Source organism: Lactuca serriola, chromosome 5 (assembly GCF_051521515.1).
Source record: "Lactuca serriola cultivar US96UC23 chromosome 5, Lser_US96UC23_V15, whole genome shotgun sequence".
In the NCBI taxonomy this organism is placed as follows: Eukaryota; Viridiplantae; Streptophyta; class Magnoliopsida; order Asterales; family Asteraceae; genus Lactuca; species Lactuca serriola.
In genome coordinates, this window is record NC_136412.1 from 316,439,288 (window position 1) to 316,457,008 (window position 17,721).

Consider the following 17,721-nt stretch of genomic DNA (forward strand, 5'->3'; position numbering starts at 1 on the left):
TGATTAGGGGATGAATGAATCGGCAATAGGACCTGTATAATGATCAGAAAATAAAATTATGTTTTTTATATCACAATCAAAAACATAACGACAATAACGATAATATTTTTTAATATAAACAATTCAGTTTACCGTATCGACATCCCACCAAGCAACCATGAAGTTGGGGTACGTAGCAATACTAGCCATAAACGCCCTCCAATCATGCCCTTCTTCCAAAGCATGGCAAACAAAAAAAATTTGAAGGCATTATTGTATGTCGTTCGTCATCAAAACGTCTCTCCATCAATAGTCTATACCAAATGGTTATATGCTGCACAAAATTATGATACTTTTGTTATTGACTAAAAAACAAATTACTTTTAAAATAATAAGTTAACAATTATTTTACCGATGACTCCAACCATCCGTCGTGTGTATGCCCAAACAAGGCGCTCCAAAAATCTCTAACTAACACGAAATGAAACAAACGATACTGGACATCATATGAATGAAATAAATAATTGTGGATGAGAACCTCACCGCCTGCTACACAAGGTTGCAGGCGCAACACGAAGAAGTCGTGAACAACAGCAAAAGCTGGAGGAGGAACGGGGCTTGTTGATTTGATATCAACCTTCTTTTTTGCTCTTCTTTTTTGCTTCGATGTCGTGTGCAACTAAAAACAATATTCAGATGTTTAAATATCTATCTTTCAAATAATTCACATAAACATAAAATTCTATTATTACGATATAAGTTTATAAATTAAACGAATACCTCGGTGTAAGGAGGGCACAAATACTGTGATGGTTTTCGAGTCCTCGGTTTATCGGGTGTAACTTCTTTACCATCAAAACCATAAGCATCATAATAATCTACATTTCTCGTAATTATTACTTCATCTTCCTATGACACCTAATTTAATAAACAATAATCTCTAATTAAAAAAATGTTTCAATCTACTAAAAACAAAATTAAAGTAAATGTAAGTATAAGAACCTCTTTAGCTTCATTATAATCATTTACATCAAACACATCATCATCAAATTTGTTCCCCGCATTGTCATTCCTCTCCTCCAACTCTTACATTAAAAATAACACATTATACTTATTAACGAAAGACACATAAAAAATTAATTATTAAAATCGTAAATGTAATATCTATAACAACATTGTCATCTTCAATATCACCAAAAATATGTTCAGTTGTATTATTTTTATTCATCACTTCATCTTGTACAACATACATTTTCAAATATAAAATATGAACACAAATATTCATATATGTTAATAAAATAAAAAAATAATGTAGCGTGTAACTAACCCGTTCATCAAATTTTGTTTGGAATACTGCAGGCTCCTAAAAACTGATGTTATTCTATAAATCTTCATTATTCACTTCTTCAACAAAAACCTCTCTAGGTTTTCGGTTCGTAAACACATACTAGACGAAGATTCATCTTGTCTCCTAAAATGGTCCCGTACTGGGGATGGAACTGATTTTTGTTCACCATATACATATTCTTGAAATGACATATAATAACAAGATGTCATCTCACCATCACTCGGTAACATGTTTTATCTTGGTGGTTGTCCCTCCTAAAAAATTGAACATATTAAAAATGCGTATAAAAGTATAATAATGAAGTTTATTAATAATAAAAAAATATTTATAAACCTGTATCTTTGAGAAAAACTTGTTCACATCAACCCATTTCAATTTTTTTGTCCCACTCCATCATTTCATCCGAGGCATGTCTCTAATTTTTCTCAATACAAATTCACATGCACGAAGAGCCAGAAGCATCTCATATATCTATATCTATAATTTTTACAATTATATTAATAAAAGTTAAAATTAAAATAACAAACATAACAATAAAACCATTTAAATATAAGTAAATTTTTATACCCTAATTGGAGCCGTCAATCCTGAGACGGTGTATTTTAAAGTTTGACGACACTCAGGAAGTGATAAATATTTATTTATCTTGTTCCATGTATCATCAAGGTCATCATACGTAAAATCTCATAGATAGCTACCCCAAGCGAAACTAACAAAACAAAAAAAATTAGTTATAATATAAATTAACATTAATAATATAAAACTTTCAAAGTAAACAAAAAATACCTGTCCAGACATCCAAATTCTCAGCAAAAAAAAAAAAACCAATCTTGTGGCATCCGATCATTTATTTCTTTTCCCAAAAAACATTCACACAAAATGTATATCAAACACTCTAACTGCATCGGCGTCGTCAACTTCTAATAATGGTTGATTTAAAATAAAACTTTTCAGGTCGCCGGTTTTCACCGAATTATTTGTATAGTTTGGAAATAGCCGCTCACGCAATAAACATCTTTTTTTACTACTAACTATTTTTTCTGACACTTTTTTGCCGATGTTTTTTGGATACTCCCCAAAATTGAAGCCGGTTATCAAACAAAACTTTTCTGACCCATATACCATTTTCGTATCGCCTACTCTAAAATATAACTGTTTTATTCCATCTGGAGATAAAACAGCGTCCGACCGTATCTGATAAAGGAACATTTTGTGGAACAGCAATCCGTCCCCTTGTAAACGAGGGACGTCCAACAAATAACTAAATATGGTATCTCTAAATATATCACGTCTGACACCATCTAACACTTCAAATACTTCTCATATATTAGATCATGATCCTTTTAAGTTTACAATTGCTTTCACATTGAAATTATTATAATCATGTTGCACAAAACACAATGACATATTAGAAAACTAAACAAATATTTCATTTTAAAATATATGATTATTAAATGCAATAATAACATAAACAATAATAATAATGCAAATACAAATATTTAATAAATAATTTATATATTTACGCTAAAAAACAATAACATACTATAACAATTTTTCAACTTAAACGACAACTATATAAACAATTTTCCAAGTTATACGACAAATATACAAACAATTTTTATCTTTCTAATTTTATAAAATAACATTTTCTAACCATATAAACAAACAAATTTTCAACTAAAACGACAACTAAATTAACAATTTTCTAAGTTATACGACAAATATACAAATAATTTTTAACTTTCAACTTATATAAAACAACATGTTCTAACCATACTATAAATTTTTTCTACTAAAACAACAAATATATACAAATTTTCAAGTTATATGACAAATATACAAACGACTATTTTACATATATTATAAAATTTTCTAACCATACTATAAAATTTTTTATACTTCACCAACAAATATATACAAATTTTTAACTTATACGACAAATATACAAACGACTATTCTACATATATTGTAAACATTATTTTAACAATTTTTTCAATTTATAAAAACAATTATACGATAAGAATATATAATTTTTCAAGTTATACAACAGCTATACAAACGACAAAATAACATATTCTAACCATGCTATATCAACTTATCAACTTAAACCACTAACCAAAACATATTTTAAACATTATTCTAACAACTTATTTAACTAATAACTTAAAAAAATTAGTATATTCTAACCGTTTTACTAAATGTACAACTACCCGATGCACACTCTAAGCAGTCTCTACTTATACATTCATACAACCACTAACAAAATAACATTTAAACTTCAAGTTTACTAATAACAAATATTAAAACTATCAAATACAACAAAATTACCCTATCACAAACAATATAATTTCATTTTTTTATACTAACTAATACAATAGATAATAAAATAATAAAGATATATACTAAATAAATGTTAATTAAAACATAAAAAGAGTTCAAATCTAACCATAGTTGCGGGATTGTTGAAATAATCCTCTATTTTCTTCAAAAAAAATCGTCAAAAGGAATCCCCGAGAGAGAGAGAGAGTTTTTCTATATTGAAGAGTGAAAAATGAAGAAAAAAAACGCTTTTATAGACTTTTCCCCTGAAAATCCCATATGAACAGTACAAATCGCAGATGGACTTTTCCATCTGCGAATGTACAAGTGCCTAAAGCACAACTGTGCTTTAGGCACTTGTACATTCACAGATGGAAAGCAAAAATCGCAGATGGGGTTTTTCCATCTGCGAATTTAATGGTTATTTTTTCAATTTTTTTTTTGGTTAGATTTATAAGGTAATTAGTGTATTTGGCTAATTTTGTCATTTTCTCTATAACTTATGGATCACTTAAGAGCTTTTATTATGATCTATGAACCATATATTATTAATTTTTTTATTATAAATATTTTATTAAGAGATTTTTAAAATAATATTTATATATTGGGATAAAATCATACGACTAATCTAATCATATTTAATAATTAACTAGAGGGGAAGCCTTTGCTCCGCAAAGGGTGTAGGTTATTTTTAGGTGTTGTTTGTTTTTTTGAAGAAAAATTTCTTGAATTTTGTGGACCACCTTTATAAACTGTGACAGAAAAAGATGGACCAAATGACTGCAGACTGTAATAAAAACGTGTTTACTTTTGTTGGGCTAAAGATAGTTTTGATGTTGCGTCTTTTGGGCTCGTTGATTAGCCTTGTATTCTCCGGTTTGGGCCTGTCCAACCGAGAGCCTTTTATGTATTGTATATAAGTTAAATGCTTGCATGCATATTAGGTTAAGATTCTAGAGATTATCGAAATAGCGATTGATCAAGAGTATTATATTTTTCTGTAATCGTTCTTGTAATCTTCTAATCCTTTACAGTTGATGTTCTTAATCGAGCTCTTCTAAGGATTTTATTTAATCATTCGACTCGTTTGATTCAAACTGTTTGTTCTTATTATTGCGTTTTTACTGTTTTATATTCATACACTTGTTCAAGATCTAATCGATCTTCATTGATTAAAAAGTGTTTTAATCCCATCAATTGGTATCAGAGCAGGAGGCTGTGTAATCGATACACATCTTTTCTGTGAAAAATATTTCCATTAGGGTTTTTCCGCAATCATTGATATTTATTGAGCCGTCATCTTAATTGACGTATCTTAATATTTATTGTTTTGCCCTAATCTGCTTTATTACAAGTCTGATCTTTGAATAGGTTTTTATGATCATTATGGACGCAACGCAATCAAACCCTATTAATATTTCCAATAGCATCGGTTCGACGACAAAGATTCCAATCCTGTACACCCATGACTATGAAGTATGGGCGCATCATTTCGAAGATTATGTGATTGGATCGGAGGACAATGGTTATCTTATATGGGAAGCCATCATCAATGGACCGTTTTCTCATTCTACGACGTCCAGAATCATTAAGACACAAAAAGAGTACAATGATCTGCTTAAGGACGTGACGAATATTGCGCAAGATGAAAAAGACAAACTCCAGTGCAATATTAAGGCGCTAAGGTTGATCAGATTCGCCCTTCAGTCCGACACATTCAGACTGGTCAGCTCATGCACTACGGCAAAGGAAGTGTGGGATAGACTTCGTGAACTGTATTCCACAGACGAAGATCTTGAACATTCTATCCAAACCTTGCTTCTATCTGAATTTGGTGAATTCAGGCAAGGGGCCGAAGAAACTGTGACCCATACGTTTGATCGCTTCAATCATCTTCTCAGCAAGATGATCAAACACGACATCGAAATGAAGCTCATCGAACAAAAGGTTACTTTCTTGAACGGACTGCGATCTGAATGGAGAGCAGTTGTTTCCACAGTCAAAGCCCATGAACAGTTTAAATCATATTCTTTGGCGAAACTGGTGGGTATTCTAAAGTCCCAAGAGAAGATTGTGGTTCAAGAGAAGAATGTTGTCTCCAGTCTTGGTTCGTTGGCCCTCCTATCTAAAAGTAAAGCTGTGATGGAGGATGAAGAGCTCAACTTGGAAGAATATGACCTCACATCTGAGGATTATGCCATGATGGTTTCCAATCCTAAGAGGTTCATAAAGAAGAGATTCCCCAGCAACAAAAACCGAAACTGGCAGGGGAGTTACAGCTCTGAAAAAGCGCACAATGAACCGAAAGCTGAAGAGCCCAAGAAGGAACCGAAAGCAGATGGCGATTCCGGAGTAAGCTGTTTCTATTGTGGTGGCAAGAACCACTATGCTAAGGACTGTGTTCTTAAGAAGATGGCTGAAAAGGACGATGGAAATGATGAGGAAGCCGTGCTGCAGAAGAGATTGGATGAGTTGAGAAAGAAGAAGTCTACCGCTAACCCTTCTATTAATGCTCTTATTGTGCAGGGTTCGGTTAATGACGATGAGTTCGGTAGCACTGAAGTTTGGTCTACTGACTCAGAAGACGAAGAAGTGAGGAAGCCTACTCATGGAAAGGCGTATGTGGCTAAGGAGGAAAGCAGTGGTGGAAAATGCTTCATGGTGACTGACGTATCTCAAATGTGGGGATACAATACCGATGGAGGAAGCAATGGACCGAAGGTGCAGGAGGATATGTGCTTTACGGCCAAACCACTCAGCCAGCAGTTCAATGAGCTCGATGAACTGATAAAGAAGGTACAATCTGTTTTTATTTCATCTAAAGTACCATCATCCTCATATGAGAAAGAACTAAAAAATGTTAATACAAGAATTTCTCATTTAGATAGTAGCTTAACTCAAACTCGAGTCACCAATTCTAACCTGACTGATCAATTAAGCAGGGTGGCGTCAAAGAGTGAGGAGCGGCGAATGTGGATTGAGTTAAAAGAGTCGGAATTAGTTAAAGTTAAAGACGAAAACATTTATTTGCAGAGAGACAATTTGAAATTGTTAAAACAACGAAATGTTTTTTGTTTAATAGCTAAACGTTTATATTCCAATATTACTCAACTTCACTTGGATTGTGAGATAGGCCAAAAGATCCATCGCATGATTTTACCCTTCCTAGAATTTAAGGAGGATGAAATCGATGCCGAAGCCTACAATTGTGAGAGTGTGATATCGTCTGATGATGTCAATCCGACCTACATGTATGGACTGGACAAAATTGAGTCCTTCATTAAATCCAAAGACCACAAGGACATGCTCAAAAATCTTTTGGACGAAAATGACAGACTTAAACTGAGAACCGAAACTATGCAAAAATTTGACTCTCTAAACGCCAATGTAAGCTCAGAAAACAAAATCGATGTTGAAAATGCATCTGAGCTTAACGAGGATGAAAACATGAGTGAAATTTCTGTAGAGGATATGGTTGACTGCTCAGAATTTGTTAAAAGCGAAACTGAAAACCACAAAAATCTTATTTCTGAAAACTCTGTGGAATTCGCTAGACTGTCCCAACAAAAGTCCACGAAATTAGTAGAAAAGGCTGTTGTGTATCAAAAGGTCAGGACCACTCCAAATCAGGTATACAAGGTGACTGGAGTAACCGAACATCAAACAGCTGAACTCACAGCTATTGTTAACGAAGACAATGCTGATGGCTGTGATGAGTACTTCTGGGAAGCTCCTATTGATAATGGAAACAAAACCGTTGGCCTATCTGAAAGAACCTCCTGGATGAGAAAAGGGAGATACATACCTGAACCCTTGAACAAGCCCGATAATTTCAGTGAACCAAGCACCAGTGGTACGAAAGAAATTCCTCAAGAGGATGATCGTTCAGCAAAAGAAGACATTCCTTCAACACCAACAGCTCGAAGTGAAACTTCATCAGATACTCCTTCCACTTCCTCAGGGCAAACTGAATCTTCTTCAGATACTCCATCTGCTCCCTCTGCTCAAAGAAAAACTCCTGAAGTTCAAAAGGAACCAGTCAAGGTGACAACAAAAACAAGAGCGAACGTTCATCATCAACCTAAGCAGATGAGGGATAAGAAGATAGAGAGGAACCAAAGATACAGGAAAAACCTTTCTGAAAGGAAACAATTCTGGCACTCCCAGAATGCATACTATTCACACAAGGACAAGAATCTGAAGTATGAAAACAATCCTGTAAGAAAGCCTGAAAGTTCCAACAACCGAAAGCCAAGGTTCGGTTCGCAAGAAAATACCAACCAAAAGCCAAGGTTCGGTTCGCAAGAAAACACCAACCGAAAGCAAGGGCTCGGTTCTGAAAAGGACTTCGACCGAAACCAAAGGTTCGGTTCCAAGAACAACTCCAACCGAACACAGAGGTTCGGCTCCGAAATCAAAAGAGAACAAGACTCGAAGGTTAACCCCACCAACGATCAAAAGCAAAAGGGTCACCTAGAGTCATCAGCAAGGAAGACATCTCCATCCAAATCCAAATCCTCTCTTCCTAATTCTTCTCGTTCTTCTACTTCCACCCATTCATCTCCATCATGCTCTAACGCTAATTTCGTTGGTTCTCAAAAACCTCATTCATCAGCTGAACAGAAGGGAAAGCAGAAGGTCGATGAATCCAAACCTGAGTCCAAAACAAACAAACCCAATCCTAACAAAATAAAAGTCTTTACCATTAAAAAGAAAGATGAAACAACTCTAATAAAATGAACATATCTAGTTGACATCTCTCTTACTATTCCCGTTCCCATGAAAAGCTCACATGGACCCAAGAAACTTTGGGTTCCTAAATCTGCTTAATTTTTGCAGGTTATGAGTGACGAGCAGTTTGACGAAGAATGGTACATCGACAGTGGCTGCTCGCGTCACATGACAGGGAGGAAAGAGGAGCTCAGGGAATACAGATCTCTTGCAAACGGTGGCAACGTTAAGTTTGGAAATAACTCTTTCGGCACCATAAAGGGATACGGGATGATAACGAATGGTGACTTTACAATAAGGAAGGTGGCTTATGTGGAAGGACTTCAACACAACCTCATCAGTGTATCTCAGCTTGTTGGAGGTACAGGTCTCAGAGTTTCATTCGATGATGAAGGTTCTGAAATCATAGAGAAAAAGACAAAGAAAGTCATTCTGAAGTTAGAGCGAAAGGGTGAAATGTTTCCTCTGAACATGAAACCCATCAAAGGAAACCCAGCCATATGTCTGCTATCAAAATCTCAATCCGACGAAAGCTGGTTGTGGCACCGAAGACTCTCTCATCTCAATTTCAAAGATATCAACCGACTTGTCACTGGAGGTCATGTTAGGGGCCTTCCATTGCTCAAGTTTGACAGAGAGCATCTATGTGCTGCATGCGAAATGGGAAAGCAGAGTCGTCAAAGTCACCCATCCGTAATTAACACAAAAGTTGTTGAACCACTCGAATTACTTCATATCGATTTGTGTGGTCCTTCATCTATCGAAAGCATCGGTGGTAGCAAGTATATTCTTGTCATCATTGATGATTTCTCACGATTTACATGGGTGTTCTTTCTAAAGCTCAAATCTGAAGCGACTCAAAAGCTGAAAGTGTTTATCAAGCAGATTGAAGTTCAACTCAAGAAGGTAGTTCGAAACATCAGGAGCGACAATGGTCTCGAATTCAAGAACAAGGAGTTTGAAGAGTTTCTTGCAGAAAAAGGGAATTAGTCATAATTTCTCAGCTCCTTACACACCACAACAGAACGGAATAGTCGAAAGACGAAACCGATCCTTGTGTGAAGCTGCCCGAACTATGTTAAGTTTCGCTTCCTTACCTCTTTATTTTTGGGCTGACGCTATTTCTGCTGCTTGTTATACACAGAACAGATCCTATCTCAATAAGCGATTCAAGCTCACACCATATGAGATAATAAATACCAGAAAACCCAACGTGAAATTTTTCCATGTGTTTGGCTCAAGGTGTTTCATCTTTAACTCCAAAGAACACCGCAACAAGTTTGATGTCAAAGCTGACGAGGGAATCTTTCTGGGTTACTCACTCACATCCAAGGCGTACAGGGTCCTAAACAAACGATCAAGAAGGATTGAAGAGACATACTATGTGACCTTCGACGATAACTATGTCAAGAAGCTACAGGCCATAGATGACACTGCCGGGGAAATATTTCCTCAAACTGGCCAAGTCACAGTCTCAATCGCCAATTTGTACGAGAAATTTATGGAACTCTTTGACGAACCGGAAAAAGCTTCTCTCTCAGAAGCAGGTGCAGCTGACAACAAAATTGATCATATGAAGCAAATTGTCGAAGATGCTGCGAAAAGAATGCATGAAGGAGAATCGCTCAATGATGAATCTCCAACCAACACTACTTCAGTCGAGGGGGAGCCAAGTTCTCATGTCGAGGGGGAGCCAAGCTCACAAGTCCAGGGGGAGCCAAGCTCTACTACTTCAACTGAAGGTCCTTCACCAACCGAAGGTGACTCTCCAACCGAAGATGTCCCTCCAAACGAAGGTGCTTCAACGCCTGAAAATCCAGCACCACAACAAAACCCTGAGCCTCATGTTTCTCAAGACTCATTATTTGAGGGGGAGCATGATGATATGACGCTTGATGACGATAGCCAATCTGAGCCCGAAGAGATGATCAACGCTGAACTAGATCCAACCTTCGATCCGAATTACCCTCCTCTTACCAAATGGACCAGAGATCATCCTATCTCTCAAGTAGTTGGTGATGTATCTGAGAAGGTTTTGACCCGATCTCAACTGAAGGCAAAACAGACATCCTTATTCTCAAAGGTAGAGTTTTGTATGTTTAACTCATTCGTATCAAAAGTTGAACCGAAGACAGTGAACACTGCCCTCGATCACTCTGATTGGGTTCAAGCAATGCAAGACGAACTGAACGAGTTTGAAAGGAACAAAGTCTGGCGCCTCATTCCAACTCCTCCAGATGCTTCGGTTGTTGGTCTTAAATGGGTTTTTAGAAACAAAATGGACAAGGAAGGTAATGTCATAAGGAACAAGGCTCGTCTGGTAGTCAAGGGATACTGTCAGGAGGAAGGAATAGATTACGAAGAAACGTTCGCTCCAGTAGCTAGACTAGAATCTGTTAGAATATTTCTGGCCTATGCTGCTCACAAAAACTTTGAGGTTTTCCAAATGGACGTCAAGTGTGCATTTCTCAATGGAGAACTCGAAGAAACTGTGTATGTGGAGCAACCTCCTGGGTTCGTGAACGAAAAGCATCCAAATCATTGCTATATTCTGGATAAAGCTGTGTACGGTCTCAAACAAGCTCCGAGAGCCTGGTATGAAACGCTTACTAAATATTTAAAGATGTCTAAATTTAAACAAGGTTCGGTTGACCCAACCTTCTTTCGCAAAAAGGAAGGTAACCACCTTATGATAGTTCAAATTTACGTTGATGACATCATCTTTGGCTCCACGAATCCCAGCTTAACGGCTGAATTCCGAAAGTTGATGGAAACTAAGTTTGAAATGAGCTCAATGGGTCCTATTAACTTTTTCCTTGGTTTAAACATAAGACAGGGACCCGAAGGCATCTTTATTAATCAGGAAGCTTACACAAAGACTCTCCTAGCGAAGTTTGGCATGATGGGAGACTCAAAAGTCAAAGTCCCAATGGCTTTCGGCACCAAGCTTACCCCTTCTCTAGACAAACCGGCTGTCGACATCACGCTCTATCGACAAATGATAGGCTCACTGATGTATCTAACTGCTAGCAGGCCTGATATCATGTTTTCTGTGTGTTATTGTGCCCGATTTCAGGCTAACCCACACGAACCTCACATGCTGGCAGTAAAGAACATCCTACGCTATCTCAAGCGAACCACCTCCTTAGGTCTGTGGTATCCATCCAATTCAGGCTTCTTCGTTCAAGCCTATTCTGATGCTGACCTTGGAGGATGTGGACTCGACCGTAAAAGCACAACCGGTGGCTGTCAATTTCTTGATGGAAAATTGGTCAGCTGGCAATCCAAGAAACAAACATGTGTGTCGCTGTCTACTGCCGAAGCGGAATACATTGCCGCTGCATCCTGCACATCACAAGTGATTTGGATCCAGAGTCAACTCCGAGACTATGGACTCAATATGAAAAAGATCCCACTATATTATGACTCTGAAAGTGCAATTAGGATCTGTCATAACCCAGTGCAGCACTCTAAAACCAAACACATAGCACTGAGGTATCACTTCATCAAAGATCATGTGGAAGATGGAAATGTCGAAGTTCACTTTGTAAGAACTACTGATCAACTGGCTGATGTCTTTACCAAAGCTCTTCCTGAAGCATCATTCAATAAAATATTGCAAGGGCTAGGTATGATGGAATCAGAGTCAGTACCTCCCACTACCTCTCAACCTCAAACGTAAGAAGTGAAACCAACCGAACGTTCGGGTTCGGTTCCATCATCTGGCTCGCTCATTTCTTCAAAGGTAGTTTTTCTAAGTTGTATATTTCTTGTAAAATTTTGTTTTTCCTTATGTTAAAAGAATTTATATCTTGTATATCTAAAATCCTTCGTTTCTCAAAATTTTCCAAAACCGAAACCTACCGAAGGTTCGGGTTCGGTTTTTCAAAATTTTGTGGAACCGAAACCAACCGAAGGTTCGGGTTCGGTTTTTCAAAATTTTTCGGAACTGAAACCAACCGAAGGTTCGGGTTCGGTTTTCCAAAATTTGTAGAACCGAAACTAACCGAACGTTCGGGTTCGGTTTTTCTATTTTTTTCTCAGAGTTTTTTTTAAGTCTTTATTTTATTTTAACTCTTAAATTTTTTTTTATTATTCACAATTTTCTCTATTTTATCTTTATAAAATTCAAATACTCCAAAAATATTTTATTTTTCTTTGTTCGTTCGCTCATTGGGGATATATTTGATAAATTACTTAAGTGTCCCTAGAAGCATGCTGCTGTATGTGTCCCAAGCCTCATAAGATTTTAAATAATAGCCTTCATGACCTGGTATACACAAACCTTGTCTTCCCAATAAGGCTAACTCATTTATTCTAATCGTGAGCTACCTCACACTCTTCTCACATGAGTTAAGAGTCTCCTGCTTGGTCCTTATTTTCGTAGCAGAGGTACTATGTTTTCTTACACCATTCCTATTACACTTCTCCATTACATTCGTTTCATCACTGTAACCCTTGAGACTCTCAGAAACTACCACTGAGGTTTATGGTTACACAACATCTGTGTTTATGATCTTAGTTTCGTGCTACTACAAGCTAAGTGAAACCCAAAATTCAACACCAACGAATTGACGGTGACAAATTAATTTGATCAAGTTTTCACCAATGAATTGACGAATGTACCTTCATGGAATCTCAATTTTTTTTTCTTTGCATGATTCCAATGAAATTGTTACACACCATAACATTTCTTCCCAAGGGATCTATTTTTAAATTTTTTTATCTGAGATTTCATATTAATCCAAGCCACTACAAAATCAACTCCAACCTACTTGTTCAACAGACTACACCGGTCTCACAAGTACTTTGTTCACATTCGTTCTTATATCAAGAATTGAATTGTTGAATCAAAGCGAAACCACCCTTAATTAGCCTAATTAAAAGAAGCCTTTCAACATTTCTTAATAAATGTTTGATCGTCATTCAACGGGATTCCACACTAACACTTTGAGGGCATTCCTGACCTTGAAGGAAGAGATTCGTGCCCGGGATCATCAGTTTCGTGTCCTTATGGACATCACAGATTATCCTAAAAAGAGTTGCTTTATTTCTTTTTCTTTTACACTCTTTGCACGAAAATCCTAGATTTTCAAAAATTTCGTTACTAATTATTTTACAGGCTGGATTATTACTGAAGGGTTACTAATGAAGTTGTGGCCAAAAATTAGCCACGTGGGTCATTAATTGAAAACAGCCGTTTAAAAGAGGAAAAGACAAAAAGTTGCTGACTCGGCGGGAGTTAAATGGATAGAAATTCAAACGACGGTAAAAAAGAGGGCGCGTGAATTTGAAACGGCCGCGCTTTTCCTGACACTTGAGGACGCGTGTGCAATATCAAAGCGTCATACCTCTGGAGTTACAGGCGCGTGTGGAAATGGAAACGGTTTCTTTCTCTGAACCGACGCTTATTGGGCGGCGTAATCCTAGGAATCTGACACTCTCTCTCCTACGTGATCATCGCACGTCCCAACTGTCATCAATCAGTCACTCAAAAACCCGTTCCATATTTCCATAAGAGATTTGAAACGATTTTTCTCTCTCCTCACCAACTATAAAAAGCCATCAACACCACCTTTTACCTCTTTACTGCCCCCATAATTCCCAAAGCAAAAATATTCTCAAATACTCTCCCGTTCTTCTTCTTCTCCAAACCTGCAACAATGGCTGAATCTTCATCTGTTCATGCAACTTCTCAGATTCTTCCCATCCGACCCCAGCAATGCCTAGTCATTGATCTGAACCCACTGGCGTATGATCCCTACATGTCGCCGGTCATCGAATGCCTCAAGTATTCCCAGCTGGCTCCTGCACTGTCGAGAATTGAAACGGTGCCGATGGTTGCCCTATCTCAGGTTTATGCAACGGCTTACTACGACAAGGCCGTCGACCGGGTATTCTTTGAAGTGGGAGAACACAAGACTTCAATTTCTCGCCCCCGTTTCTGCACGCTGTTAGGGTTTGCTGCTGACTCTTCACGAGTTCACCCGGATACGATTCCGGTGGGAATGTTCTACAGCATGTTTTACAACATGGGCTACACAGAGGTTCTCACCTCCGTCGCCAGGTTCAAGAAGTCCTGCCTACCGCCCCAGTGGAATGGGTTATTTACAGTTCTCTTCAAGGGACTGTCAGAGAGGAGCTCAGGATCTGACGGTGCAAGTCGTCTTTTCCTTTCTATAATGTACGGAGTGTACAATGGGATAAACCTGGATTATGGGTTTGTCCTCTGGCAACAGCTGCTTCAGAGCCTCTCTTCTTCTTCTCGACACTCTGAGGTGTCATTAGCCCGGTTCTGGATCTTGATCACAAGATGGGCCATGGACAAGTTCGACGTTCCAACAGACGATGGTGCATCGATGTCTTCTATTGGTACGTTTCATACCAAGCAGATCATCGTATCCGATGCATCAAAGTTCTCTTTCATTGGCTCTATCCCGGAGTCGATGTATGGGAATGTGCCATCTGACAGCCAACTGATCAGGACGATCAAGGAGTCTGGGCCATCTGGTCCGAGGGAACTGACACCGGACATGCTGCGATCGATTCATGATGCCGATAAACCAGTGGCCAGGGGTAAAAAGGCAGAAAAAGGGAAGAAACCATCCAAAGCCCCAAAAGGACCTTCTCCCAAGAAGCGCAAACAACCGAAGGCTGCTTCATCCCCTCAACCGAAAAGGAGGAAGACCCAACAGAAGCGAAAGCTCGTCATTCCTTCCTCATCAAGCGAATCCGAAGGTGGGAGTTCGGACTCTGAGGGATCCCAAGGAGACGAATCTCCTCAACGAGGCAACACACCTCCTCGGTCCCCAACCCCGGAAATGGAACTTCATCAATCCCCAGTTCCTTCCCCTCCACCCACAATACCTATTTCCATTCCCACCATAAACCCCACTATTCCCCCAACCTCTATCCCTATCCCTCCACCCATATTCACCACCTCAACCGAAACACCACCTGTTACCGAAACCCCTACAGTAACCGAACCTCCTCAAACCGAAACACAACCACCACCCGAAACCAACCCCCCACTAACTCAACCAGAACCAACCAAACTCATAACACCCCCAGCTTCTCCACCACCTTAATCTCCAGAAGACGCCTCCGATGGCGGTGATCAATACCTTGATGGTGATCACATGAACTTTGATTCGGTCTACTATAGTCCGTTTCAAGTTCAGAGTGATGAGGAGGATGATGCTCCTGTGACACGGAAGCATCTTCGTGAGCTTAACGAGAAGGTTGATCAACTTCTCGCCTCCTCTTCAAACCAGCAGTCATCTTTGTCTGAAGCTTCCCTTCAAAAGATCGTTGAGGCCTTCTCCCGGGCTCAACATGATTCGGTAGCCTCAACTAATGCTGCTATAGACGCCTCCACCCGAGCCTATGAGGCCGCGACCGAAAAAGTCGATAAACTATTCAATGACGCTTCTGTCCTGCTGCAGTCTTTGCAGGAAAGCGTCGAAGCCACTAAAACAACTCTGGAACCAGTTGTTCATCAATTGGCCCAGTTTGTAAAGACGGAGCTGTCTTCGTTCGCTACCCTCAGACAAAATCTTAGCGACGACAACTCGGCACTTCGTGCCTCCATCGATGCCCGCTTGGCAAAGCTACAAGAGGATCTTGCAGCAGAAAACTCACTGATGGACGTCTTGGCGAGTAAGACTACCGCCCTTAAGGTCAAGAGCACGCAGCTTTCCAACTCCCAGCAACAATTGGAAGCTCTTCGATCCGAGAGGGAGGTCATAAAGACGTGTGTTTCGGATGTCCACGCCGCTCTCTCAAACATCCTGGAAGCACACGACCCAATCCTTAACCACTCAGTGAGGCGTACCTTCGCTGAAAAACTCTCTCCGGCCATGGAACTGTTAAGTAAGATTGAAGGCCTACCGAGTTTCGTGTCCATTCTGAAACAAGGGGGAGATGAGAAGAAAGGATCGAAACCACCTCCGTCCTCCAAAGCGACTCACACAACCGAACCACCCCCAACTGGTCATGCCTCGGGTTCGGGTGTGAAGCACAAGGGCAAAAACATAGCAAAGGATGAAGATGAAGATGAAGACAAGGAGACAATTGCGGACATGTTAAAAAGAAAGAACAGTCGCAATGCTGATGATGATGCCAGTCGTGTGGCGCGTGAGGCTGAAGAAGCTGAACGAAAGCAAAAAGAAGCCCACGATCTCCTTGAGAGCCAAAAGTTGCTCTTCCCTGCCTGGACCAGGGATCGCATGATAAAAGAGGCCATAGAGACTCCAAGCATACTATGGCTCGAGCCGGTGATATCATTCGACTGCAACAACTCTGTAGATTCGCAGTTTGATATGCCGCTGACTCGAAAGGCGTTCATCTTCCACGCCTTCTCTAACATTTTCGAAGTCCCGCATCCGAACGATGAGCTTGACAGGGAGCTCATTGACTTCTACCTGGAGGCCGCTCGCCCTCAGTACCTTACATGGAGTGCCCAGAAGATCGTCAGTGTTCGGGTGCTGAAGCCTTATGCCGTGGGGAGATTCACAAACGTCAAGTTCAAGCTCATCCGAGGATCTGCAAGAACCTCCCACATGATCTCCCTGGCGGATCTGCCCAATCTGAACCCTCATGATTGGATAGTCTTGTACAATATCCTGCCGACAAATGAATCTGAATATGGTCCCATCATAGACCATGTCAAAAGGATGCTGGCATGCTATATCATGGAGGTGGCCCTAATGGATCAGGAGGTCGCCACAGCTTTTAAGAAGAAACCGAAAGTCAAGCCTGTGGGATCGGCCAGTGATCTAAATCAAATGCAAATGGGCAAGATAGATTCGAGGCGAAACTCTGTGATGTTCACTAGAGCCGAAGGACAGAAATGTCTCTTCGCTTTAGCTGACAAACATCTTTACACTACAACTTGCTTGGAGCACATTTTATTCATCATCAAGCAGTGTAAAGACAATCCGGCCGATGATATCAAGTACTTCAATGACATGATCAATTGGTACATCCGGTTTAGACAGACCATCCTCTCCATAACCAAGTGTCTGTTTAGCACCGTGAAGAAGAAGGTACCAGCTTCAGCCGCCGGCCCAAGTAGGAAGTGAAGGTCTCGCTCCAAATTGACGCAAAGGGGGAGATTGTTGGGCTAAAGATAGTTTTGATGTTGCGTCTTTTGGGCTCGTTGATTAGCCTTGTATTCTCCGGTTTGGGCCTGTCCAACCGAGAGCCTTTTATGTATTGTATATAAGTTAAATGCTTGCATGCATATTAGGTTAAGATTCTAGAGATTATCGAAATAGCGATTGATCAAGAGTATTATATTTTTCTGTAATCGTTCTTGTAATCTTCTAATCCTTTACAGTTGA